This window comes from Tenrec ecaudatus, chromosome 8, assembly GCF_050624435.1.
Source record: "Tenrec ecaudatus isolate mTenEca1 chromosome 8, mTenEca1.hap1, whole genome shotgun sequence".
NCBI classification, from domain to species: domain Eukaryota; kingdom Metazoa; phylum Chordata; class Mammalia; order Afrosoricida; family Tenrecidae; genus Tenrec; species Tenrec ecaudatus.
This window is the reverse complement of record NC_134537.1, coordinates 92,274,155-92,298,768: the sequence shown is the minus strand read 5'-3', so window position 1 is coordinate 92,298,768 and position 24,614 is coordinate 92,274,155.

Below are 24,614 nucleotides of genomic sequence, written 5' to 3'. Positions count from 1 at the left end.
GGGGCAGGAAATAGAAGCCAAGCTTTGAGCAGTCCTGAGGGGAGGCTGGTTCTCCGAGGGGACTTATTTTCTTTATAGGATCAGAGTTCTAGCTGGTGCAAACTGTTAATACAATGGAAGTGCTGCTCATGGGAGGTCCAAGTCTACTGAGGAGCACCAAGGAAAAACCCACAGAGCACACTCACAGTGCTGTCATTGATCCAAATGGTAACTGTATTTTTAAATTTATGTAATCATTTTATTGGGGGCTCATACAACTCTTATCACCATCCATCCATGTGTCAAGCATATTTGTACATTTGTTGCCATCATCATTCTCAGGACATTCACTTTCTACTTGACCCTTGGCATCATCTCCTCGTGTTTGTTGTTGTTGTTGTTGTTGTTTTGAATTATACTGGGTTGAGCCCAATAGTTCAACTGCAGCCTGTGCATCTCAGATTGTGGGAGATAAGAAGAGAATAACAAGGAAGGAGATCGTCTTGATGTGTCATGACTGGTTTGACAACTCCATTCGCCACCATCACCTTCTGTCAAATCTCTGAGGTAGAGAAAGGGAAGGGAGAAGGAATAATCACTTCTCCGAGTTTGAGGAATATTTTCTTTAAAGCACGTAGTCAAATGGCCCCACCAGCAGACAGGCGGATCATATACAGATGATTTAACAGCAATCTTGTTGAGTTCATGGAGTGAAGAATTCCCATTCCCATCTCCGAGAAGACTGGAACTAAATAAAGTTGAACTGACTTTGACACGGCAGTGCGATGGAGTCTGAGTTCCTACTTAAAGGCATAGCACCTTATTTTAAGTTGGCTTCCCAGGGTTTAGGGAAGACAATCCAGGTGATAAAAATACTTGTTTCTTTGCATTCTAAAAACCTCCTTTCCTTAGGAAGAGGTTCAAGATGTTTCAGTCCCACAGGCTGCTTTATGTACTGGGTAAGTGGTCTTTGCTAAATCTACTGTGATGAAGGCTGGGAATGATGGTATTGTTATTATTTTCTGCCAGTGTCTTGTCCATGTTAGCTCATTGGAATCTTCCTGGAAATGCTATGGCATGGGTCATATTGTTATCCCCGTATCCAAGAAGATGGAAACTCAGCGAGACTAGTCACTTGCTCAAAGTCAGAGCCAATGAGCGGTGATAAATAAGGATGTTTAAATTGTGGCCAATCTCTGGCTGACGAGGCTGCAAATGTTTCTATGCCAAGGAAGAGTAAGCCTGACTGCCACATCACCTCACTTCCCAAGCCTTGGTGGTGCTGCTGTATAAGCACTTGATTGTTGCTCTGGTTCAAATCCACCAGATGCTCCCAGGGGGAAAGATGATGCTGTCTGCTCACATAACGACGGACAGGCAGAGAAACCCTATATGAGGCCACTATGGGTTGGAATCGGCTCACTCTCAGTGGGCTTGGTTTTTGGTTTAGCTCTTTGCTTAAGCATTCTATGCTGGGGTCTAACAGAGGCAGGAAGGCTGAGGATCTGGGTGAAATAACTGGGTGGACAGAACCTCTTCTTAATTTCTGACCTTGGAGTAGCTTCACATTCACCGCCTGCCTTGGTTTTTCAGCTGTAGTCGTCTCACACACAGGGTGCTGATGCATCGAGCGGACTCACATCGGCAGTGTGTTCAAGGACTCTCCGTGGGAGTGCAGGTAAAGCAGTGTGGACAGGCTCAGCAAGGGCACTGGCAAGTTCAGCACTGGCCAGAGGTCTGACTGATGAAACCAGGCACCTGACCCTGCTGCCGACATTGGGATTGCCCTCCGCCTGGGCACACTGGGTTCCCAGGGTCTTTTTGTTCCCATCCCCTTGTCTTGGTATCCACTTGTGAGGACGTTTACCGAGGGAGGCTTGTGGCTTTTCCCTTTATGTTTCTGGCCTGGCCAGACCTCCCTCACAGCCGGGAGTCTTAATCAAGGGGAGCAATTACACGAGAACGAACAACAAATCGAGATCAATACAGAGACTCTACTGTCTACTGGAAGAAACAAAATTTATGACTTGGCTGGATTATGCTTACCAGCCAAGAATAGTGGTGGTTCCAAGCGACCCCTCCTACCGGGATCAATCATGGCATTTTATTACTTTGCTCAACTCTGCTTGCTCCCCACCCTCTAGCCTCCATCTTATCAGAGCCCAATCTCCAAGGAAAATATTGCACTTGTTATCAAATTTTAGAAAGAGAATTTATGGCAAAGGAAGATTGATTTAAAGCCTTCCTTTAAAAGGGGAGCGGGGGGTGGTGGAAAGGTAAATTTTGCTGCGTCTTTTAGATTGGTTCCTTTGCTTATCTCTTCATTTTATGACATAATCTGTTGTAGCATTACCCAGGGTCCTCTGGGCTGAAGCTTCTTGCCCGGCATTAGATAAGGGGGAGATATTGTCTGGGTGTAAAGTTTAAAGCCCGTGGCAAGGGCTCATTTTTCTCATTTCAGGCAAGGGAGAAAGGATATAAAATGAAAAGCAAGCAATCAATAAAGAAGAAAGATAGAGATCTTCCCAAAAAAGGAAAAAAAGAAATCCTCCCCTCCGTGACTGCTCTTTTAAGTAAGACTTTAACGGGCGAATAATGAGCTCCCATGTCTTGTGGTGGAGGAGGGGCTGGAGGGAACACCGCCTCCCCTCCCCCAACCTGGAAAACCCACTCCCCTTCCATTCCCATACTGCATAATTGATGTACCATTGTGAGTGTTGGGGTTATTCTGTACCACTCAGCCTTCCTCGTTCCTGCCAGACAGCCTGTAAAAGTGGGGCAGAGCGGTTAATTAACTATCGGGCAATGAGGATAGGAGTGTGGGGCTTGTGCAGATCGGATCATAACCGCTGTTATCCTACTCTGCTTAAGCGGAGATGCCGCCTCCCAACTGCTCATGAGAGAAGAAAAGAAAAGGTACACATATTCTTTGGTTAATCCTGGAGTTTATGATAGACTAGTCTGATTTAATGGCTTGACCGTCATTCTGTTGTTAGAAAATCAGTATTTTACGAAGAAAGAGTATTGAAAGCCATAAATACATTCCAGTTATATGAACCTTGGCCACAGACTTACGTACTGCGGAGACTATAATGAGTGGCAAAGAAACAGCCACCCAAAGAGGCAGGGGAAGCAGGAACCCCATTAAGAAGCTCAAAGGTCTGTCAACAGCGGCAGCACCCCAGGTCTTAAAAGAAGCTCTCCTGAGACTATCGGGGGAGAGAAGACTCTGCAATTATCTTCCCTTGTGGAGTTCCTTTGTGTCACTCATTCTGGGATGGTAGTGGGGAAAGTAGGTCCATGAGTGGGCTGGCTACTTACCAAAAGGTTAGCTGTTCAAATCCACCCACAATTCTAAGGAGTGCAGTTCTTTTCTGAAACACTTGGGTTGCCAGGAGTTAGAACTGACTTGACAACTCTTTTTTTAAGAGGGGGTAGTAGATAGAGTAAATGCCCTTATGATGCACTGAGTTAAGCACCTGGCTATTAACCATACAGCTGGCAATTCAAATCTAGCAGCTTCTTCAAGGGAAAATGATGAGGTTTTCTGCTCTCACAAAGATTTAAAATCTCAAAAACCCCTAGTAGTAGTTGTATTGTATCCTGTGAGTCATGGTCAGTGCAAATCAGAATCAACTTGGTGGCAGTGAGTTAGGGTGGGTTTTTATTGGGCAGATAAGACATTGTTGGGACAGGCACAATGCTGGCAAGAGCAGGAATGGGGACAGGATCTCAAAGGAAAGGCTTCCCAACTTCACGGAGCAGCAGTCAAAAGACGGGGCTCTTTTCTTCTTGAATCCAAGTGCAAGTTAGAGGGCTCTCTTGTGCTGAAACATCAGAACATGCTACCTATTTGCTTCTTTCCTTGACTCTTTTGCAGACAGGGCATCTCCCTCTGATCCAGGCTTGGTAAAACATGGCCCAGATTTGAGTCAGGGGCTATTGTGTTACAATCTACCCAAACCAACTTGTTTCCAGTGACTTGAACCTGACTCAATGGGAAGGACAGAGTAGAACTGCTCCACAGAGTCTCTGAAACTATAAATCATTATGGAAATACACTGCATCATCTTTCTTCTGCTTAGAGGCTGATAAATTCAAAAGGCAAGAGCTTTTCAGTTCGCAACCCAGCACTTGGCTCCTTTGTGAGGTCAAGCTGTAGGGACATTAGGGATTTCTCTGGCTATTGTAGTGCTTGTAGAAATGTCCCCATTGCAGGTGCAGCAGTGGTTCCCCTGTTTAAAGCCAGCAGTGCTGTCAGTGGGGCCAGGTCAGCTGGGGTGCCTGGAGTGGAGTGACGGTATCAGTAGTATCCTCAGTAGACCATTCTGTTGAGCAATTCTGAATATTGTTTCTACCTCTGTAGACACAGAATGTATACTTCGATGATCCTACGCACATCTTCATACCTCCCCTGCCTGGGCCTGCGGCAATGCTATGTGCAATTTGTTACAAAACAGTTGATGTCTGGGAGGCCTCTGATGGTGGAGCTGGCCAATGTACTGTGGAGAGAAAAGGCAATCCAATATGTGAAATACATATTTTTGTTGTGAGCTGTCACTGAGTTGGCTCCCACTCACGGAGACGTCATGTGTAACAGGATGAAAGATTGCTGAGTCCTGTGACATCTTCATGACTATTGGTGTGTTCCAGTCTATTGCTGCAACCACTGTCGATTTTTAAGTGCCTTTGTTTTCTACAGAGTATCTGAGTTAGTTTATTGTGCCAACCTGGCTGATAAACACAGGTGGGGTTAATTGAAGGGTGGAGAGATAAATGGCTTGGTGAGCCTCACCTTTCTAGTTCTCAGGTCTCTTGCTTTCTGATGGTCGGAGCAGGGTGCAGCTGCCTTCGCCAGGTCCCTGCTTCAGCTGGCAAGGCTTACTTCCTACAAGACATCCCTGAGAAGAAGCCCCATGGACCTACCTCAGTGCAGCCCTGGGTGCTGGAGCAGCCACATGGAGACTCCAGGCAGCACTGAGATGCTTGCACATTCACAGACTCAGCTTTCCTCCTGCAGTCGGCATCATTGTGTGTGTTTTGTGAGATGGAGAAGGACTTTGTGGATTGGTGTCGGACATATGAGTTAATGTTGGACCTGTGGGCTTGGGCAGCGCTGGGTTGGGATGTTTTCTTGATGCGCGCTTAACCTTTATAGAAAATGCTCTCAGACATGAGTTTCTGTGGAATTGTTTCTCTAAGGTTCCCAGACTAACACAGCATCGGAACAGTGATATCTGCAAGCACCAAGAGCTTAGATGAATTGCTTGAGCTAAGCAGGAAGGCCACTTGCACCACCGTTAGTTGAAGGATTTCTTCTGCTCTAGTCCCTGCTCAAAACTGATCACCTCTGAAACCCAAGACATATGTCACAGCTCTAATTCTGAGAGGTGCTGTGTCTTTGTATAGGATAAAGCAATGTAGCCATGGTCTTTGGAAGGGTGACCTGGCGTACTTCAGACCAGTAGACCTCTAAAACCTTCACTGGTATGGCCGAACGTGGACCTCGGAAGGTTTATCTTCTAATCTATGGCATAAGTGTTTTGGCGGGGTATTCATTCCTGATATATTGTGATCATAAGTCTGAATGATATGATGCTGTCTCCTTAGTGGACTACTGTGATAACTGCTACTTAAAGCCATTTGGGGTCATATTGTGGGTGAGAATTCACACAGCTCTGGGGCCAGTCTGTGAATATGAACTGATTCTGATTTTCTGAATTTTCATCATCATAACTGCCTACCAAGGCCAGAGGCTGGTTGATCTATTTCGTTAAAGAGACCATTACTAGCACATCGGGTGCTGTTGGGTCGAACACTTGGTTTGATATACAGTAGTTCACCGTCATCTGCGATGATCTATCTGTGATTTACAGGAGCCAGGCTGAAGACTTAAATAGGGATATGATGAGAACCACCATTCTTGCATCCTTTGAAGTCTCTGTGATGGAACTAATATCTGTTATTATCACCAGGATGTGGTATTTATTCTGACTTACTTTCAGTGAATTCCATTTGGCTTTTCTTAATAGAATAGCATTTACTCCACAGTTCAGGGGACCAATGGGAGGGCCTTGTCAGGGACTTATTGTGTTCGTTCTGACTTGAACCTGGGCCAGGTTTTTATTGCCTGACTTTTGTGTATCTTCAATCTTAGGGGGCAAAGACTGGATGAGGTCAATGTCAGTTCAGTTACTATGTCCTATAACCTCACAAGATCTGGTAGTCTACCTTGTATAACTACTCTTGTGAATGAAATAAGTCTACTTAGAAAAGTATTATGGATATCTATCTTATCTATCTTTCATCTATCTATCTATCTATCTATCTATCTATCTATCTATCTATCTATCTATCTATCTATCTATCTATCTATCTATCTTGTGACATTGTAGGATCAGAAACCTAGCCTCCCTTTCAATTGAAGGACTCTGGGCCAAAGACCAAGGATCCCTGATGCTGCTGTTGAGCAAGCAGTGAACTTCTCACCCAAAGGTCTGTGGTTCAAACCCACTAGCCATTCCCTAGGATACTGTCAGCTCCGGTAAATACTCAGAGCTTTAGTGGCTCTATAGTGGGTCATTCATTAGGAGTTGATATTGACTCAATGACAGTGGGTTTTAGTTTTGGTTTGGGATGAAGACCTAGTACTTGTCAAGAAACTTGGCAATATTTGTGGTTTTCCATTGTGTCAGCTGATGACAGCCTTCTGAACACCAGTTCTACATCTGAACTCCAGTTCTACATCTGAACTCCAGTTCTACATCTAAGCACAAGTTCTACATCTTCTTTGCTTAAATTTATCCTCATGGATTGCCCATATATTTCAGCCCTACAAACATCATAGTTGGTTAGGTATTGCGACACATTCCTATGTGGACTATAGTTATTGCCACACTAGTCTTGCATCTGCGTTGCCATCGCAGCCTTTGATTTTCCAGATCCCTTTCATTCTCGCTGGCCCCTCAAGGAGCTGAAGTTTCCCAGGAAATATAGCTAATTTCTCTCATCTTATTTTCGTACATTCATTCAGGCCTGTCTTGCTTGGTGAGACATTTCATCCCTTCTTCAAGACTCTTCTGTGGCTTTCAGAACTCCATGGTTGACCTACCAACATTTCTGTCCCTGTTTATTCTGTAAAACACGACTGCAGCTACTACCATGAAGGAGATTTGTAGATGTGAGCCCAGCAGCTGATCTGCAGGAGGAAGGTGGGGCCGTTGGTTTCTGTAAGGATTACAGCCTTTGGGGACCTTTCCGGGTACTTGTACTTTGTCAGATAGGGATGCTGTAAATCCGACGGGCTCAACAAAAATGGCATTGGGGCAACTCACTGGAGTCCCTACTTGCTGCATCAGGTGCCTTCCTTTCCTTTCCAAATAAACTCTGTTCTCTGCTCACCAAAAAAAAACCCCACAAAAAAACCCCAAAACTACAAACCAAAACAAAACATGGACTTGGTTTTTGATTGTGGTGGGAGAGAGAAATATAGAGTTGCTCACTAGAGTTGCTCACTCTTGTTGACATTTTCGGGTAGAACCACTAACCTCTCACCAACAACTCCCCCCAGGCCATTCATGGTTGAATTGAGCACCCCCAAAATAGGTATCCGTTTGGCAAGGCCATGATTTTCGGTGGCTTGGCAATTATATAATGATGCAAAGTGGCATTTATATGATTCCCCATGGTGTGATCTGATGTGCTAAATCAGCCAGTTATGAGTGGACCATAACACTCTAATCTCACCATAGCTCAAATCCAATGTATGGGGAATTTCCTTGAAAACGCCTTTTATCTTACAGGGGACAGAAGAAAAGACAAGTGAAAAAGAGAGAGAGGAGCCCACTACCACCAAGAAAGAAGAGCCAGGAGTGGAGCGCATTCACTGTCCCAATTTCTGTGGACCTCCCAGCTCCAGGCGAAGGCTGATGCCAAACAAAGGGAGAGTGCCAAGGACCAGGAAGGAAGATACAGACCTTCCTTCTAAACTGTGAACCGACACAGAGAGAGCATCTCTCGACAACTGGTGCTGTGAATTTGGACTTAGACTCTGCTAAATTGTGAGAAAACATATTTCTGTTTGTTAGTCATCTCCTTATGACCCTTCTGTTATACCAACACACCTGGTGATGGCTGCCCATACTGTTTGGTGATACTGTGGCCCTGATTTTTTCCTAGTCAGAAGATTCTCTATAAATCTTTTTAATAGCTTTAAACCAGAATCCTAGTTATACCTCTTCCCTGTTCCATGAGGTCATCTCTATTGCAGCAGCCCATTAGAATACTTTCTCTTGATGCCCCTATATTATGCCTGGGTGAATATTCTTCTAGATCTTAAATACACTCTGGATGTGTGTGAGTGTGTTTCAGTGTAACTGACCTTTCTGTGACTCCCTTCTCCAGTACTGGATACCTAGAAGGTATGTAATAAATGTTTACAGATTATTGATATCTAAACGACATAAGGCAAATAGGGAGCCAAGTGGGGAATAGCAGACAGCCATTGTTAGAGACCTGGCCTGTGCTGTCTCAGGTGTTAGAGGAAAGGATGTTCCAGGTGCCCAGATTTGGGTAGGTATGTTTGAGTCCATTCATTCATTGGTGCTCAGAGAACCTTTTAGGAATGGACAAGGCCATTCCATCTTTTCTGTACCCCCAGCTGGAGGCAGGTTTCACTCCCTGGTTGACTTGTGTGGCCCAGAGCGCCTCATTATCTCCTCTAGCCACTTGCCTGGGAGGATCCTGGATTCCCTTCCCGGGTAACAGTCCTAGGAAACAGGAAGAGAGAAAGTAGCTGGGGAAAGAATGAGCAATTACAAATGGCAAGCACCAGCCCCAAACATGCAATTATTTCCCAAACAGGCTATTTACAACCCGTCAGACTGAGCCTGCAGGGAGTGGGGAGTGTGCAATCTGGGAATGGTCCTGGCTGAAAGAGGCAGAAAAGGGAGTGTCAGGGCTGGCTGTGAACCGTATGAGGCAGAGAGATGGAGGCATTGGTGCATGAGGCAATGGCCAGTTGGGAGGGAACAGTAAAGGGCAGCCAATATCCCTTCTGTGACCTGCCCTTGTGCAGCTGATGCCTCTTCTGTTCTGGCCATGTACTCAGGATTCTGCTCTGTGTTAGTCTGGGTAGACTAGAGAAACAAATTCAGACACTCATGTGTATATAAGAAAGAGCCCTATATACAAAAGCAGTTGAATATTGAGAAGACCTCCCACCCCAGTCCAGATTCAGTCCATAAATCTGATATTAGCCGAATATATAAAGTTCAATACCAATCTATAAAGTCCTCTTCAGGCTCACAAAACGCATGCAATGACGCCAAATGCAGGAAGATCACAGTCTTGAGGATCCAGTGACATTATAAGCATCTCAGCACTGGCAGGGGTCTCTACCTGGCTTCTCCAGCTCAGGGCACTAGTGTAGTTCCATGTATCTTGTCAGCTGCTATGTCTCCCAGGGAGTGAGCAGAGAGAGGGAGTGTCTCCCACCTCCAAGGAAGAATACCACAATTCCCAGAATCCTAAGGAGACAGCCATGCCCACACAGAAGCCTCATTGGCTATGACCTGATTACAGGCTAGACTCGCCTCCTTCGCTCTTAACTCTCGAATTGACACCAGATGATGTAACATAGTCCTTCGCAAGCTGCTACCTTCACAGTTTCCTACTCCCTTCCTTCTCTTATCTTCTCCTGGTCAATTTTACTACCTGGGAACAGCTGCCTCGGTCCACATAGATCTCATGTGTCTGAAGCCTTGGGACTTTTGTCCTCTCCATAGTTGGTGTTGTCTCTGGTTCCTATTCCAAATTCAAGTACAAACCCATTGTCTTCCTCTTTCTCATCCGTGCACACTGCAGGCTGTATCCCAGTAAGTGGCCCCCAGAAGATGGTTCTGCCTTCATTAACCCCAGCCTCGGTTTCCTTGTTCACCCAATGGGGCATGGAAACAGTGCTTTCTTCTTTGGGTTACGGTGAGGGCTGGAGCAGTTGATGCTAGTGGGGTGCTGAGCACCGCCGTAGTACATAGTGAGTGTTCGGTAGCTGTCAGTGACTGCTGCTTGCTAACGACTTGCTCGAGGCTTCCTCGGGGCTCAGAGAACCCAGAAGAAACTTCTGGTCACTCTTTTGTTTCTTCCATATCTTGACCCCCTTAAGATAGAACAGGGATATCTTCTCTGGTTATAAAGTGTATTTTACAGTAATTCCTAATAAGCCTTTTGGCATGGGCCATTTAAATTTGGTCTGTATAGTCAAGCCTTAAGAGTCCTCTCTGGTGCTCATTAGAGTGGACTTTGAGAACTGTACTAAATGCTGGTTACAGATGATTCTTATGTTCCTCTGGTCAGCCTTATTTTCAAAAGAGATTGCTCACCAGAGCCATTTGTGATCATTAGAGTGAGGAAACTCTTCAAAGGAATGTCTGTGTTAGGAGACGCAGCTGGGACATTATCGTCAACCTGAGCTGACCGGGCCGGGGATGAGAACATCTGATGGTGTCGGTTAGTGATGGCCAGGGCAGATACTGCACCTGCTCTTACGTTAGATTAGGCTTTTTTTAGTTGGATTATAGAAGCCACCCTCTTTGCCTAAGTATATGCGACACTGAACCTCTTAAGACAAAACATAACAAAACCATACCAACAACAACAAAACCACTGGGGAACTGGGCTCAGGAGACGTGTGTTTAGATCTCAGTTTATACTCAATGCTGCATTTTTTGAATTGGTTTTCCAGCAGACCCTTTCCCTGTCCTGTCCCAGAGCACTGTTCTCGATAAGCTGCATAGATGAGTTATTTTGTTGTCTGACTTTCACTTGAGTTCTAGGCAAGTAGAGGCACCAACAGCAGATCAGAGAGTGAGCTTAGGTTATTTATTACTCAGACTCCTACCTAGCATCTTGGTAGAGATTAAGTTTTTCCATCTAATGCCATGATTCCATAGGGTTGTCCTCTCTTACACCTGTCTTTAGATTGCAGTAACCACACAGTCTCTTGCACCTTGGAGTAGATGGAGGGAGCTGATGTTCTTGCCTTCATCTATTTCATCATCCCTTAGGGGCAGATCTTAACTGTGCTCACATCGATATGCATAATCCCTGCTGTAAACTTTTCTCATTTAGTTTTTTTTCTCTCTGACTTCTCCGTGATAGTACAATTCAGCGATTTTCTGTTCCAGTGGTTATGCGCAGAAGGACTACAGTCAAGCTCTCTTGGTTCACTGCTTGACTGTTTATTAGCTGTGTGTCTATAGCAAAGTGACTTAACTTCCATGTGTCTCCATGTTCTGTAATATGGGACTAAATCAGAGTGCCTCGTGAATTGGTTTGTAGTCACGATCAAAAGACTTAAGACATGCAAAGCCCCAGAACAGGGCATAAACTATAGCAAGCCTCCAATAAAGGTTACCTATAATCATCATCCTTAGGCTTAGTTTAGGGAGCAAATATAGAAAGGAAATTGTAGAGAATATTCTAGGAGGACACTATAATATAAAAGGAACCATAGAGACAGGAAGATATGTGCAGATCAGTGAAGATCCTGGCCTACTCCAAGGTTAATTCATCTAAAGAAACACAATGCACAGAATAAGGTTGGTTCAACATAGTATAGTAAATATTCACCTTGAGTGTGTTGTGGGTCTTGGTAGAAGGACCTGTCCTGTGGCCATTCTAACATTCCTCCAAGGTTCTGGAAAGCAGAATTTCATTAAAAATCTGGAGTCTTCTAAACACAGGCAAGTGGATGCCACTCAAGCTTGGAGGTGGTTTTGCCATATTTCTACCAGAATTAAAAAGCAACAACAACAAAAATTTGTTTTTGCTAAAGCTGTTGATGGATCTTATTTTTCATCTTGGATGTCTCAGAGGCTACATCTCACATTGTCTTAGCCACTTTTAATTTTTGACACTTGTCGCAACACACTGCTTGCAGATGTAGCCTGGGAAGGAGCTGCCTGAACCTCTTGGGTTATTGTATGTTTTCTGTCCTTGGGCTTCTTTGTCTCACTATGGAGGATGCTGTGGCATCTCACTCAACCAAGCTAGCGTAAATGCCAGTTTGGAAGAGTGAACGAGTTAATGACCCCCATCTCTGGCAGGGTTTGGGGAATCTTTTACCAATTGAGTACAAGTTTCAGTGTATACTTTCTTCTTTATATCTTGGGCAGATGTTACTGGAACACCCTATATGCAGTTCTGTAGAGGATCCCAAGCAAGATAGAGTCCCAATTGTTCATAATTTTTATAGATTCAATGTGATAGGTTTTTTTTTTGTGACCACCTGGCCAATACGAACACGTGAGATTAATAAGGTTTCAGTTTGATTGGACGGCAAAGAGATCAATGGTTCAGCAAGGCCCATCCATCTCTCTCGTGCTCTCTGGTGATTGGACCCAGAGCGCGGCTGCTTTAACTAGTTCTCTGCCTCAACTTGTGAGCTACACTACCAGTGGGATAGCCAACCTGTCGTGTGGCTAGAGTTTGAGGTTCCTTCAAGACCCACTTTGTCATGCTGCTGGTATGTACATTGCTTGAGCATGAGGCTGGTGGATCCTGTCATCTTGCATTGTTTGAGTTCCATATCCTGCCTGGGTCTACATCTCTAAGCTCCTGAACTGCTGACTGTTGGTCACCCACCCTGCTCTTTGCTGCCTGTGGACAGACTACCTGAATTGCCCGAGGGAAAACAGCTCTCTGTTTCCTTGACCTTGGACCCAGGAGCCCTCATGAGCTGAAGGGCTTCTAGTATATATAGAAGTGAATTGAACTGACTCCTCTGTACCACTGTGTGGACTAATTAGCTGTTTTATTCCTTCATGCCTATATATATATTTTCACAAGTGTCCTGGTTTTGTTTCTCTAGAGAACCCTGCCTAACACACTCAATAATGCATTCTTGGATTGACTTTCTCTCTTTCTTTTCTTACTCTTCCAATTCCCTCCAGACCCATTCTTTAGGAATTGTCCCGAAAATAAACTACTGTCTGCTATGCCCTTGTATTAAGCACTGATTTTTTTTAGGTGAACCCAAGCTAAAATATTATTTTTACTTCATTTCCTGTTATTAAGTACATTTTCCTATTGCATTTTATGATGCTTTAATGAACATAGTTTATGTCCTCTTAATAATACTCATAATAGCTGAAAGTGAGCCTTTCATAAATAAGACCACAATTTCCACGATGGGTCTTAATAGCCATATTCTTCAGTGAGTTACACCTTCTAGAAAGCCAGGCTTCTGCAGAAACAGAATGGTCCAAGGGGATGAGCAATAAAGTGGGCTTCAGTAACATCAGCTCCTTCACCAAGTCCTTCCACTATCTAGTTGTATAATTAAAAACAAAACAAAACCAAGAAACACTTTTGTTATAATATCTCTATTTAGACCTAATTTATATACCCCAAACCTCATTCACTTAAATTGCTCAAATTGCTTTTAGAATATTACAGCATTGTTTAGCCATCACCAAAATCTAATTTCATCACTCCTGAAAAAACTTTGTACCATTAGCAGTCATTACTCACTCCCTTGTCCCTTTACCAATTGAGTATACATTTCCATGCATAAACGCTATCTTCTTTATGTCTTAGATGATTCTGTAACACCCTGTATGCAGGGGCTCCCAAGCAAGATTGAGTTGCAGTTGTTCAAAATTGTTATTGACTCAACAATGCACTTGTGTTCGGCTGGGGTGACTAGAGAAACAAATCCAGAGACACTCATATATATGTGTAAGAGGGCCCTTTATATCAAGAAGTAATTGTATATTAGAAAAACACCCCAGCCCAGGCAAGATGAAGTCCATAAGTCTGAAATGAGTCCATAAGTCCAATACTAGTCCATAAATCATTCTTGACTCAGGCAGTACATGCAATGAGGCAAAATGCAGGAAGATCACAGGTTGTTGGGTAAAAAGTCCTGTGGATCCAATGGAGGTGCAACCATATCAGCGCTGGTATGCGTCTCCATCTGATTTGTCAACAGGAAGAAGAAGGAAGAGAGAGAGAGAGAGAGAGAGAGAGAGAGAGAGAGAGAGAGAGAGAGAGAGAGAGAGAAAGTTCCCAGAATCCTTGTGAGAAGGCCACGCCCACAAGAAGGCTGTGACATGATTGACAGGCTAGACTCCACACCCCAATTACCATAGCATTCTCAGATTGCCTTTTTCTTTTCATTTGCTTATTCTCTCCACTCCCATTCCCTAGGATGCTCCCCCCAAATAAACTACCTTCTGCTACATCCTTGTATTAAGCACTGCTTTTGGGGATAAACCCAAGCTAAGACATTATTTTATTAAGTGCATTTTCCTATTCCCTGGTCTTACCTAGCTGCCATCAAATCAATCCCAACTCATGGTGACTCCATGCCTTAGGCAGCCACTGATCTATTTACTATTTCTGTAGATTTGCCCAGCCAGTACTCTAAATACATAGCATTATAAATTCGATGGTAGTTGTGACTTAGCATAATGTTTTTGAGCGTCATCCATTTGAGTTATTATGCATAGCTACTAACCTCAGGAATTGTGCTTTTTCTCTAGCCCTAAAACAAACAAGACACAAACTAAAAAACAAAACAAAATCAGCTGACTGCCATCTGATTCATCCCAACTCATAGCTGAGTATGTCCCACAGTGACTCTATAGGACAGGGTTTCTGAGGCTATATCTCTCTCTCTTTCTTCTTAAATTTTATTTTATTGGGCTCTTACAGCGCTTTTCACAATCCATACATATATCCATTTTTGTCAAACACATTTTTACATATGTTTTAATCACCTTTTTCAAGACGTTTTCTTTCTACTTGAGCCCCTGGAAAAAAGCTCCTCGTTTTCCCCCCTCCCTCCCTCACCTTCCCACCCTCCCCCATGCCCCCTATAAATTATAATAATCTATAAATTATTCCTTTTTTCCTTCATGTTTAACACTGACTGCTGTCCCATTTCACCCACCCTTCTGCTGTCCGTCCCCCTGGGATGGGGACCACAAGTTGATCTTTATGATCGGTTCCCCCCATTCCCCCTCCCCGCCATTACCCTCCTAGTATCGCTGTTCCCCTTATTGGTCTTTAGGGCTTTATCTGTTCTGGAATCCCTGTGTTTCCAACTCTTATCTGTACCATTGGTAAGATAAAATTGGGGTCATGGTTGTGGAGGAGGGCGGGGGGTGGGGTGGGGGAGGAAGTATTAAAGAACTAGAGGAAGGCTATGTGTTTCATCAGTGCTGTACTGCACCCTGACTGGCTCTTCTCTTCCTTGTGGCTGTTCTGGTTCTGACAGAGGGGTGTCCCAATTGAATACTGATGGGCTTTGGTTCTCCATGCTACCCTCCCCCTCATTCCATTTGCTATGCTTTTTGTTTGTTTTGTTTGGGTCTTTGATGCCTGATAGCTGATCCCATTGACACCTCATGATCACACAGGCTGGTGTGCTTCTGGACACTTATTTATCTTCAAACTTTTAAGACCCAGATGCTATATCTCTCATCTTTCTTCCACAGAGTGACTGGTGGTTTTGAATTGCTGATCTTGTGGTTAAGAGCCCAATGCATAACCCATTATACCACCAGAGCTTCTAGAAGTCTAGTAATATCAAGTCTCAAAGGAAGAAAGGCAGGAAGTAGAGAAGCCTGGAGAAAAAGCAGCTTTGGTTTTTTTATGATAAGATTTTTAGCTCTGGAAAGAGTTGCAAAGTTCTTCTTTGACAGTTGATGCCTGCGTGTGCATGTCGAAACCAATTACCTATGAGGAGTAATTGAAATCATTAATAGTCACAAACAAATGTGTCTATTCCACAAGTAATTTGCAGTAACATTTAGTAATTGATAGTAATTTTTAGTAATTAAGTAATTCATTTACGAAGCTACACAGCCATTTTATGGGGTTACTTCGTGTTCCCACAGCAAATCTTAATTACTTAATCCAAGTACCGGAAATATTTCTGTCACTTCTAAAAAAATAAGTCTGTATAGAATGTGCTATTCTGGGTAAGCCCCACTAGAAAGACTCCATGGAGAGAAGTTATTTTCCTGAAGAGTAGTAATTAAAAGGCTGGAGCTACCTTAGGGGCCAATAGTGGGGTTGTTGAGTGAAGACCTTTTAGACTTAATTTTGGTCTGTGTTGCACAGAACGTCCGAGTGAAATATGGGTTGTGAGAACTTGTTTCTTCTTTTCCTCTCCCCAATATTTTGGCGCAGCCTTTGTCTGGTTTGTCCAGACTTTTACAAAACCAGGCAGGAGTTGGCTGTTGATAATGAGCAAGCACAGGGCCCATTCTTATCTTTAAGGTACAGTGTGAAAGTTGGGGCTCAGTCTTTGGTATTATCCGCAGCCTAACTCCAAGTCACTGTTCCTAGTGGCTAATTCTCTCCAGAAGACGTGACTTGCTTCTTTCCTCCCTCCTGACTATCCCAGTTTAGTTTAGATCTCTACCTTTCTCTATGCAGACTATGTGCTATAGTCAGTCGACTCCTGGTAGATCCTAAGTAGGCCAAGCAATCATAGTAATACCACTGTCATTTCTTCCTAGGGAATGGTTCAGAAGACTGGAAGTCACCCAGGAATATTCATGATTCCTATTAATCCAACCAGGAAGAAGGCTTCCATTGGTGGTGGAAGAGACTCTTCTCTGTGGGAAAGTGACATTTCTTCATATGGCTCTTCTTTCCATGTTTCTGTAACTCCCACCCAATGATTGGGCGGTGTTGTGTTGGTTTTTAAAAATCTATTTTATTTTATTATGCATTTATTTAATAAATCATTTTATTGGGGGTTCTTACAGATCTTATAACAATCCATACATCAATTGTATCAAGCATATTTGTACATATGTTGTCATCATTCCCAAAACATGTTATTTCTACTTGAGCCCTTGATATAAGTTCCTCTTTTCCCCACTTCATCCCCCAACCTCTCACCATAGTAACCCCTTGATAATTATACATTATTTTAATTTTCATATTTTACACAGTCCACTGTCTCCCTTCACCAACATTTCTGCTATCTGTCCCCTAGGAGAGGGTGGTGGGGAGGATGTTGTACATCAATCATTGTGATCAGTTCCCCCTTTCTCCCCCTCCTGCTCCCACCTTCCCCCTACCCTCATGGTATCGATACTCTCATTATCGGTCCTCAGGAGTGTTGTTGTTGTTAGGTCCCTTTTAGTTGGTTTCAATCCACAATGACCCTCTGTGCAACGGTACCAAACACTGCTGGGTCCTGAGCCATCTTCACAGTTCTGTTCGAGTCACTGCCACAGCCCCTGTGTCCAGACATGTTGCTGAAGGGCTTCCTCTTTGTCATTGCCCCTTCACTTTACCGAGCATGATGTCCTTCTCCAGGGACTGGTCTCCCTGATAACCTACCCAAAATGCATGCGGCAGTGTCTCTCTATCCTTGCCTCATGGTTGGGTGGGATTGTGCCAATGCTGTTGTTGTTAGGTGACATTCAGTCAGGTTCAGCCCATAGCGACCCAAGAACAACAGAACGGAACGCTGCTCAGGCCTGTGCCATCCTCGCAGTTGTTCCTATGCCTGAGCCTATCGGTTGCAGTCCATGTGTCTGTCCATCTCTTTGAGGGTCCTCCCCTCCTTTGCTGCCCCTCCACTTTGCCACACCTCAAGTCCTTCTCCAGAGATGGCTTCTGACAACATGGTCCAGGTATGTAAGACAAAGTCTCGCCATCCTGCCTCTAAGGGGCACTCTAGGGATGCTTCTTCCAAGACAGAGCAGTTTGACCTTTTAGCAGTCCATGATACTTTCAATATTCTTCTCCAGCATCACAATTCAAATGCATTGATTCTCCAGTTTTCTTTATTCAATGTCCGACTTCCACAGGCATTTGAGGCAAACAGGGTATGTGAAACACTGCTGAGGGGATTGATTGATTTTGACATTCCTTTGACTATAAGAATGAAGCATCCCAAAAGCCAGAAGAGAGAACCTCAGGGCCATAAGGAAGAATAGCCACCAGCAAAGCATGGTTAAGAGTACTACTTAAAGTTGCAGAGGCCAGGACCAGGGACACCAGAGGCCGTGGCTTAGAAACCATGGCACCAAGCAAAGGAGCCACACCAAGACCAGAAGCCAAGGCAAGGAGATCATGAGACAGAGCAAAGGAGCCGTGCCAAGTCATTGAGACTGTGCAGCTGGGCAACGGGCTATCTCCTGGCCCATAGCCACAGAGGCCAAGAGACCACATAGCTGAGGACTCAAGAGACTTGGCTGCTGGCTGAAGAGAGGTGATGCTGTGGCCCAATGACTGCATCCTTAATGTGTCTGGTCCTGGCTTTTGGTGCCTGTTAACCTCCCTAATCAAATCCCCCTAATCATTAGCATTGTCTGTGAGTCCTGTGTGGCCACTGCAACAGATGATTGAACCCAGCAGGGAAATAGAGTGCCATGGAAGGAATGATTGGTGCCGGAATAAGATAAAGAAGGATAGATGGTGGAGGCATGTCTGACCAATCTCTGCCTCATGGCATTAAGCCTTTGCCTAAGTCTTGCGCTGCTGAGGAGTTGGATTCTCCTCCCTACTGAAGCCAGAGGATGTCAGAGGTTGTCTCCTGCCATCCACAAACCCTCTTTCTACTCGGAGTCTCTAGGTGGCTCAGACACTTCAGCACTAGACTCTAACCGTAAGGGCAATTCAAACCCACTCTGAGGTGCCCTGGAAGACAGATCTGTCATCCTATGTGCATTCTACTTTGAACACATGGAGGTCTCTTTGAGTCAGAATCTATCCATCAGTAACTAGCAGCAACTCTCCGTCTTGCTTACATGTGAACCTCGGTACTGTTGGTAGCCATCCTGACACCATATGGCAGACTATCCTAAAAATGAAGCCTACAGAGGTGGACACAGCTTAAGGAATCAGAGAAGCTGAATCTGGGTGCTTGTGTACCTATGATTCTACTTCTGAATTTCTTGTTATATGAGATGATATACTGAACTTTGTGTTAAATTCAGCTTGGGGTTCATTGTATGTTACCTGCAGTCCCAAGTACCCAAACTCCTATGTCACCAGTCCCCATCTTCTATCCCTATTTGATTTCTCCATATCTGAAGCAAGGCTCCATAGGAGAGCTCACATTTTACTGATACTGCTTAGATAGACTGTCCAATGCCACTCCTCCCTTACCTGGGAGAGTTCTGCATCAATAACCCCGATCATAACTTTTAAGCTCAGCTCCAGATCTATTTCTTCCATGAAATCTTCCCTGACCCCCCACCACACACACACAACCACCCCCAGGCCTCTATAGAATTCTGTAGCATGATGTCCACGCACTGTACTTGGTATTACTCATTAGAGGTGGTACATGTAGTTCTTCTCAGCAAATCCTGGATAACAGAGGAAAACAGACTAGCAATGGGATGGGGAAGAAGAAATGGGCTCCCAGTGAAGGTCCATCTAAAAAGAGTGTAGAAAACCAACGGAGAGACAGTTGGTAAATACTACAGCTGTCCAGAGGAGGGGGAGACCATTTGGAGCTAAGCTGATTGGGAAGATACGAAACTTTTTGTGTCTGTGAAGGGATAGAAAAAATGGGATTGTTAAATACATACAGGCTTTTGAAAGGGGCTATATATAATTTTCCATTATTATGTATTGAACATTAGCTATATTCTAAACATTATACAAAGTCCTCCACCCATACATATCATCTCACTTAAATTGCGTACGGAACATACATTGTTTATTTCATTTATAAATAGAAATACCTTTCACCAAAATCAAACCAAACTCACTGCCATTGAGTTCATCTGACTCATAGCATTCTTATAGGATGGAGTAGAACGGTCTCTGTGGCTTTCAGAGACTGTAACTCTTTTAAAAAAATCATTTTATTAGGGACTCATACACCTCCCATCACAATCCATCCATACATCAATTGTGTAAAGTACATTTGTACATTCATTGCCCTCATCATTCTCAAAACATTTGCTCTCTACCCAAGACCCTGGTATCAGGTCCTAATTTCCCCCCCTTCCTCTCCCCTCCCCCCTCCCTCATGAACCCCTGATAATTTATAAATTATTATTTTGTCATATCTTGCTCTGTCCCACGTCTCCCTTCCCTTACTTCTCTGTTGTATGCCTCCCAGGGAGGAGGTCATATGCAGATCCTTAAAATAGGTTCCCCCTTTCCAACCCGCCCTCCCTATGCCCTCCCAGTATCGCCACTCACATCACTGGTCCTGAGGGGATCATCTGCCCTGGCTTCCCTGTGTTTCCAGTTCTCATCTGTACCAGTGTACCTCCTCTGGTCTACTCAGGCTTGCAAGGTAGGCTTTGGATCATGACAGTGGGAGGGGGAAATGAAGCATTTAGGAACTAGAGGAAAGTTGTATTTTTGATCGTTGCTACATCACACCCTGACTGTCTCGTGTCCTCCCCAAGACCCTTCTGTAAGGGGATGTCCACTGGGATACAAATGGGCTTTGGGTCTCTACTCCGCACTCTCCCACTCATTCACTCTGGTAAGATTTTTGTTCTGATGATGCCTTATACCTGATCCCTTGACACCTCGTGATCACACAGGCTGGTATGCTTCTTCCATGTGGGCTTTGTTACTTCTGAGCTAGATGGTCACTTGTTTACCTTCAAGTCTTAAAGACCCCAGACACTATCTCTTTTGATAGCCGGGCACCATCTGCTTTCTTTACCACATTTAGTGGTTCACCCGCTATGGAGACTATAAATCTTTAAAGGAGTATAAAATACCATCTTTCTCCCAGGAGATGGTTGGTAGTTTTGAACAGCTGACCTTGCAGTTAGCAGCCCAACACATAACCAATACACCACCAGGACTCCTGAGGGATACCTATAGTTATGGTTTTATTTGTGTTATAAAGCTATGTGCAAATCCTAAGCCCCAGTACCTATGTATGAGGCTTTATTTAGAAACACTCTGTAGATCTCATGGTTAGCATGAGATCACACTGGAGTCTACATTCCCATCTGATCAGGCCCTTACAAGAAGAGCAGAGGAGATGGGAAAAATTAGTGCTGAGGGAAGATGGGCAAATGGAGAGAGAAGCAGAGATTGGAGTTATGTTGCTACAAGCCAAGGGATGTTTCAGGAAACTAGAACTAAAGAAATCACAGGATCTTCCCCTAGAGCAGTGGTTCTCAACCTGTGGGTCGCAACCCCTTTGGGGTTGAGGGAGTCTTTCACAGGGGTTTCCCAATTCATAACAGTAGCAAAATTACATTTATTAAGTAGCAATGAAAATAATTTTATGGTTTTGGGGTCCCACAATGTGAGGAATTGAATTAAAGGGTTGCAGCATTAGGAAGGTTGAGAACCACTGCCATAGAGTTTTCAGTGAGAGCCGCGTTCTGCTGGTACCCCACAGGTGGGCTTGTATTCTCTGGGACTATGAATGCCCCTCAGAGGCAAGGATGACAAGACTTTGTCGCCTTACGTACTTTGGACATATTGGCAGAAGAGAGTAGTCCCTGGAAAAGAACATCACATTTGGTGAAGTGGAGGGGCAGCAAACAGGAGGAAGGCTCTCAAGGAGAAGGATGGACATCGTGGCTGCAACTAGGGGCTCAGGTGTGGAAACAATTGTGAGGTTGGCCCGGAACAAGCAGTGTTTCATTCTGTGGTGCACAGGGTCAGTCGCCATGAGTCAGAATTGACTCGATGGCAGGTAACAAGCACAACAGCACGAGGGCTTGGATTTCTGTTGTTTTAAACCACCCAGCTTCTGGTACTTTGTTCTGGGAGCTTTGAAAACAGTACATTTATTCATTTCATTGCTACTTAATAATAATAGGGTCCCTGCCTATACTACAGATGGTAATAGATAGCCTTCAAAGCAGGTCTTCTAAGGCCAGACCCAAAGCCACTTCCATACCTCTCAAGTCTTTTCCGATCTTCATTTCATTTGTTGTTCAGCAGAGGCCAGCGATTGTTTTCGATGAGCACCAGCCTTACCCCTTTTCGGCTTTACACACCATACAGGCTGAGTTGCCCCAACTCAATCCTGCCCCTGCCGCCCAAAGGCAGGCGTAGATAATACGCAAACAATGCAGCACCAACAGAACTTTATTTATGACACTGAAATTTGTATTTCATACAACTTTCTCATGTTACAAATAGTGTTTTTTACTCACCTACCCCCAACCATTAAAAAAAATAATAATGTAGAAACAGGGGCAGTTGGGATTTGTCCTGCTGGCCACATTTGCCAACGTCTCCTTTATCCCAACGATGAATTCGAAGGCTGTGCATCTAATGAAGGGCGGAGGGGGAGCCCCACCACCTCACGAGGCTGCCCCAGGTCTCCTTGACCCCTCCATAGCTGTGCTCAATTGCTTGGCTCCGACCTGTTTATCAGCCCCAGGCCTTCTTTTCATTTAGCAATCTGCAAAGGTCTCCGATGAAAAGCCTTCGCCCGCCCTCATTCTCTAGCCTGACATAATTAGCCACATCTCAGCCCCACCTTCTAATCTCTCCTTTAATGAGCAGCACCAGTCCTGCATCACTTTAAAGGAGCAAGCAGCCCCTTGGTGTCAATTCAGAGGGAAAAGCTTTCCAGTGCTTACAGGGTAAGGAGCAGTAAGCGGGTACAAAGAAGAACCTAGAAGTTCTGGCACTGTTAAGAGCGCAGAGCACTTTACAAGGATGGTGTGTCCCTCTTTCTGAGGCAACAGGATAGCAGACCCAACATGCCAGGTAATCTGTTACTCCTGGGCGGCAAAGCCTTTACCTCTGAGTCTTGGAGCCCAGAGACTTGGGCGAAGTCCATTGAGCAAGCTCTGGCATGCATGGGACTAGCTCAGCCTGGCCTTGTTTTATCTCGGATGGAGAAGCTGTGTGCAGCGCCAGTGAGCCGCGTCCAGGGGAGATGATTTAAGAGGAGTGGTTTAGCGCTGTGTGATGTTACATCTCTCTCATTTCCCTCCACTGAAGTGAACAATCACCCACCTATCCCTTTTGTTCAGGCAGGGGGTTATAAGGAGATAGTGGGTGGCATCATTGATGCTGGGTTCTTCAGGGAAGCCAATTTGATCACTGGTTCACCTCGAGCGCTGGGGGTGTCTTGTTGCTGGATACAATAGTAATTATTGTTGCTAGTTAAGGCAGATGTTTCCCAGGAACACACACTGCGAAGCCTGGCCCTGTGCTGAGGCTGGCTGTGGAGAGGCAGACAGGGAGTGAGAGAGAGAGCTGTGGTTTGTGGTTTATTATCAGAAGGATATATGACACAAAGCCTGGGTGGAGCAGGGGACACCTGTTAACAGGGATGCTTGCAAAGTTACTGTTTGGGTGCCCCAGCTGCCTGTTTGAAGTCTTGTCACCTTAATTTTCTAAGGCACTGAGAGAACCCATTTACACCTTGATACCAATGCCTCCCAGGACCAGAGGCTTTGTTTCTCCTTTGTTTCTGGAAATAAGTTATCTATACAATTTATCAAAGTCTTTTTAAAAGATGGGAGGGTGCAAGGGTGCTTTTCCTGGTCCTTGAAATCTTCCTAGGAGTTCCTGGGAGGTACAAATCATTAAAATGCTCAGCTGCTAACCAGAAAGGTTAGAGTTTCAAATGCACCCAGACATGACTTGGAAGAAAGGCTTGGTAATCTGCTTCCAAAAAACCAGCCACTGAGAGTAGAGCCTAGTTCTATTCTCCTTGATAAGCATGAGTTGGCATTGACTCAAGGGGTAGCTGCTTTAAACAATAAATTAAAGCCTCTTTTTAAGTAGGCTTCACCTCTTTTTAAAAAAATCATTTTATTGGGATTTCTTACAGATATAACAATCCATAATTCAATTAGATCAAGCATAATTATAATTGTTGCCACCATCAGTTTCAAGACACTTTCTTTCTTCTTGTACTCTTTGATATCAGCTCTCCTTTATCCCCTCCCTCCCCCACCATACCCCCAAGGAACTATTATTGTTATTATTATTATTGCCATATCTCACACAATCCCCTGTATCTGTTCACCTATAATTCTGTTATTCATTCCCCTTCAGTGGGGTTATACACTCATTGCTATCAGTGCCCCTTCCTCTCCTTCTCCCCACTCTCTTCCCTTACCCTCAGGGAATCATTACTCACCTTACACTTTCTGAAGGGTTATCTATCTTGGGTCTCATGCATTGAATGATCTAAATTATACAAAGGAACAAATGCAGGTCTAACAAGATCAATGAGGTAAAACTGAGACCATAATACTAAGAGGAGGAAATATTAGAGAACTAGAGGATAGTTATGTGTTTCATCAGTGCTGTACTGCACCCCAGATATATCATCCTTCCATGTGGCTCTTCTGTGCTGGACTGTCTCCACTTTGGCTATGCTTCTTCACGTCAATTTGATTACTTGCTGTTGAATTTCTGTTACCTATTCCCATTGACATTGACACCTCACGATCACACAGGATAGTGTGCTTCTTCCATTTGGGCTTTGTTGCTTCCCTGCTAGATGGCCACTTGTTTAACTTCACACCTTGGCAGAAAAAGACAACCTTTTCTGGGCCTGCGTCATTGATATCGATCCCCCTCCTCAATATCAGACAGTGCTTCCACCTTCAGACTGGAGAAGGACATCCTGTTTGGTAGTGGGGCAGCAAAAAAAGGGGAAGGCCCTCAAGGAGATGGACTGACACACTGGCTGC